This window comes from Durio zibethinus, chromosome 4, assembly GCF_047325235.1.
Source record: "Durio zibethinus cultivar Kanyao isolate XHJ-2024 chromosome 4, ASM4732523v1, whole genome shotgun sequence".
NCBI classification, from domain to species: Eukaryota; Viridiplantae; Streptophyta; class Magnoliopsida; order Malvales; family Malvaceae; genus Durio; species Durio zibethinus.
The window spans coordinates 21308982-21313822 of NC_143165.1; positions in this window are offsets into that span (position 1 = coordinate 21308982).

A 4841-nucleotide genomic window follows, 5' to 3' on the forward strand; every position below is an offset into this window, starting at 1 on the left:
CCACAACCCTCGATCCGGTCCGATCTTAGACTAGAATAAACTTCGTATGCTTAGACTGGGGATGAACTCCGTATGCCTAAGTCAACCCATGAAACGTTTCGAGATTTTTTTAAATTTTTTTAGAAAGAGTTTTGTCCCTAAATTTGGCAGAGCTGATCCTTGTATTTTTGTTGGCATGCACAAAAACATTCAGCTAAAAACTCGAAGTGGAGAAGATTTTGTCACCGTTTGAAAAAAGTGTCCCTATTTCAGACACTTTAATGGCTACTGGCAGCAAACCTATAAAATCTCAAATGATCTTTAAGGGGGTGTGAGTTCTCGAGGTTTGATGAGGTATAGGGGGCCAATATAAGGGCCAAGTACCAGCACCCATCGCACATCATGTGCGCACACCCCCTGGCCCCCCCAATCGTCAGAACCCCCAATGCCGCCGGTTAGGCTCTCCGGTGATGCTCTGTCGATGCTCCGGCGATGGTGCCCCATGCGAAAAAAATGCCGCACCAGCACATGCCCGAGCCTAGTATATGCACCGTGGCTCAAAATCTTTGATTGGGAATGAGCTCCATATGCTTAGACATGGAATGAACTCCGTATGCCTAAGCTAACCCACGAAACGAGCGTGCGGGTGCTCAACCGACAGGAGAGGCAGAATGTGCAAGTCGGGGATCGATTCGATCCCCCTCTACATGCTGTCAATCCTACTATCGTAACCCTCGGTTCGGTCTAATCTTAGACTGAGAATGAGCTCCGTATGCATAAGTCAACCCATGAAACGAGCGTGCGGGTGCTGAGCCGGTCGAAGAGGCATAATGCGCAAGTCGGGGATCGACCCGATCCCCCTCTGCGTGCTGCCGGTCTCGTTGCCGTAACCCTCGGTCCGCTGGGGCTTAGACATGGAATGAGCTCCCTATGCCTAAGCCAACCCACGAAAAAGGCGTGCGGGCGCTTATCCGGTCGGAGCGGCAGAATGCATAAACGGGGGGTCGACCTGATCCCCCCTGCGTGCTGCTGATCCTGCTGCCACAACCCTCGATCTGGTTCGATCTTAGACTGGGAATGAACTCCGTATGCTTAGACTGGGTCTATATGCCTAAGTCAACCTATGAAACGAGTGTACGGGCGTTCAGCCAACCAGAGAGGCCGGTCGGAGAGACATAATGCACAAGCCGGGGATCAGCCCGATCCCCCTCTGCGTGCTGTCGATCCCACTGTCAGTCCTGCTGCCACAACCCTCGGTCCGACTGGGGCTTGGATGTGGAATGTACTCCGTATGCCTAAGCTAACCCACAAAACGAGCGTACGGGCGCTCAGCCTTTCGGAGAGGTGAAATGCATAAAACGGGAATCGGCCCGATCCCCCCTGTGTGCTACTGATCCTGCTACCACAACCCCCGATCTGGTCTGATCGTAGACTGGGAATGAACTCCATATGCTTAGACTGGGGATGAACTCCGTATGCCTAAGTCAACCCACGAAACGTTTCAAGATTTTTTTAAATTTTTTTAGAAAACGTTTTGTCCCCAAATTTGGTAGAGGTGATCCTTGTATTTGTTTTGGCATGCACAAAAAAATTCAGCTAAAAACTCGAAGTGGAGAAGATTTTGTGATCGTTTGAAAAAAGTGCCCCCTTTTCAGACTCTTTAATGGCTATTGGCAACAAACCTATAAAATCTCAAATGCTCTTTTAAGGGGGTGTGAATTCTCGAGGTTTGATGAGGGATAGCGGGCCAACATAAGGGCCATGCACCAGCACCCATCGCACATCATGTGTGCACACCCCCGACCCCCCAATCGTCGGAACCCCCAATGCCGTCGGTTAGGCTCTCCGACGATGCTCCTGTGATGGTGCCCCAGGTGAAAAAAATGGGGCACCAGCACATGCGCAAGCCCAGCAGGTGCACCGTGGCTCAAAATCTTAGATTGGGAATGAGCTCCGTATGCTTAGACATGGAATGAACTCCGTATGCCTAAGCCAACCCACAACACGAGCATGCGGGCGCTCAGCCGGTCGGAGAGGCAGAATGCGTAAGCCGAGGATCGACCTGGTCCCCCCTACGTGCTATCGATCCTGCTGCCATAACCCTTGGCCCGGTCTGATCTTAGCCTAGGAATGAACTCCGTATGCATAAGTCAACCCACGAAATGAGCGTGCGGGTGCTGAGCCAACCAAAGAGGCATAATGCGTAAGCCGAGGATCAACCCGGTCCCTCTCCGCGTGCTATTAGTCCCGCTGCCATAACCCTCGATCCGGTTGGGGCTTAGACACGGAATGAGCTCCCTATGCCTAAGCCAACCCACGAAACGCGCGTGCGGGCGCTCAGCCGACCGGACAGGCAGAATGCACAAGCCAGGGATCGGCTCGGTCCCCCCTGCGTGCTGTCGATCCTACTGCCACAACCCTCGGTTCGATCTGATCTTAGATTGGGAATGAACTCCATATGCTTAGACTGGTGATGAACTCCGTATGCCTAAGTCAACCCACGAAACGAGCGTGCAGACGCTCAGCCGGCTAGAGAGGCCAGTCGGAAAGGCATAATACGCAAGCTGGGGATAACCCAGTCCCTCTCTGCGTGCTGTCGACCCTGCTACCAGTCCTGCTGCCACAACCCTCGGTCTCGCTGGGGCTTAGACGTGGAATGTACTCCGTATGCCTAAGCCAACCCACGAAACGAGCGTGCGGGCGCTCAACCGGCCAGAAAGGCAGAATGCGCAAGCGGGGATCGATCAGGTTCCCCCTGCGTGTTGTCGATCCTGCTATCGCAACCCTCGATCTGATCCGATCTTAGACTGGGAATGAAGTCCATATGCTTAGACTGGGATGAACTCCGTATGCCTAAGTCAACCCACGAAACGAGCGTACGGGCGCTCAGTCGGTCGGAGAGGTCGGTCGGAGAGGCATAATGCGCAAGCCGGGGATCAACCCAGTCCCCCTCTGCGTGCTATCGATTTTGCTGCCGGTCCTACCGCCACAACCCTTAGTCTGGCTGGGGCTTAGATGTGGAATGTACTCTGTATGCCTAAGCCAACCCACGGAACGAGCGTGCAGGCGCTTAGCCGACCGGAGAGGCAGAATGCATAAGCCGGGGATCGGCCCGGTTCCCTCTACGTGCTGCCGATCCTGTAGTCGTAACCCTCGATCTGGTTCAACTTAAGACTGGGAATGAACTCTGTATGCTTAGACTAGGGATGAACTCCGTATGCCTAAGTCAACTCATGAAACGAGCGTGGGGCATTCAGCCGACCAGAGAGGCAGGATGCGCAAGCCGAGGATCGAACAGGTGGTAGGTGGGTTCAAGCAAATCTTTATATTTCTGGAAATCTAATGCCTTTTTTATGGCTTGTAAATTCATACAATGGTCCCCTAAGCCTTCATGTGAAGTTTCGTGGCAAGACGACCCGTTTTCTATTTTTCACGTTTTTTAAAACTTTTTATGGTTTGGGATTTTTTAAAAAAATTTTTAGAAAGATTTTTGTCCCCAAATTTGGTAGAGGTGATCCTTGTATTTTTTTTGGCATGCAAAAAAAAAATCAGCTAAAAACTCGAAGTGGAGAAGATTTTGTGACCGTTTGAAAAAAGTGTCCCCATTTCAGACACTTTAATGGCTACTCCTAGCAAACCTATAAAATCTCAAATTCTCTTTAAGGGGGTGTGAGTTCTCGAGGTTTGATGAGGGATAGGGGGCCAATATAAGGGCCAAGTACCAGCACCCATCGCACATCATGTGCGCACACCCCCCGGCCCCCCCAATCGCCGAACCCCCAATGCCGTTGGTTAGGCTCTCCGACGATGCTTCGGCGATAGTGCCTCGGGTGAAAAAAATGTGGCACCAGCACATGCCCGAGCCCAGCATGTGCACTGTGGCTCAAAATATTAGATTGGGAATGAGCTCCATATGCTTAGACATGGAATGAACTCCGTATGCCTAAGCGAACCCACGAAACGAGCGTGCGGGTGCTCAGCCGGCCGGAGAGGCAGAATGCGCAACTCGGGAATCGACCCGATCCCCCTTTCGTGCTGTTGATCTTGCTGCTGCTACCCTTGGTCCGATCCGATCTTAGACTGGGAATGAACTACGTATGCATAAGTCAACCCACGAAACGAGCGTGCGGGCACTGAGCTGGCCGAAGAGGCATAATGAGCAAGACGGGGATCGACCCGAACCCCCTCTACGTGCTGTCGGTGCCACTGCCACAACCCATGGTTCGGCTGGGGCTTAGACATGGAATGAGCTCCCTATGTGTAAGCCAACCCATGAAACGGGCGTGCGGGCGCTCAACTAGCCGAATAGGCAGAATGCGCAAACCAGGGATCGGCTTGATTCCCCCTACATGCTGTCGATCCTCTGCCGCAACCCTCGGTCCGATTCAATCTTAGACTAGGAATGAACTCTGTATGCTTAGACCGGGGATGAACTCCGTATGCCTAAGTCAACCCACAAAACGAGCATGCGAGTGCTCAGCCAGTCAGAGAGGTCGGCCGGAGAGGCATAATGCGTAAGTCGAGGATCAACCTGGTCCCCCTCCGCATGCTGTCGATCCTGTTACCGGTCCTGCTGCTACAACCCTCGATCCGACTGGGGCTTAGACGTGGAATGTACTCTGTATGACTAAGCCAACCCACGAAATGAGCGTACGAGCGTTCAACCGATCGGAGAGGCAGAATGCGTAAGTCAAGGATCGACCCGGTCCCCACTGCGTGTTATCGATCCTGCTGCTGCTACCTTCGGTCTAGTCTGATCTTAGATTGCGAATAAACTCTATATGCATATGTCAACCCACAAAACGAACGTGCGGGTGCTGAGCCAGCCAAAGAGGCATAATGCGTAAGCCGAGGATCGGCCT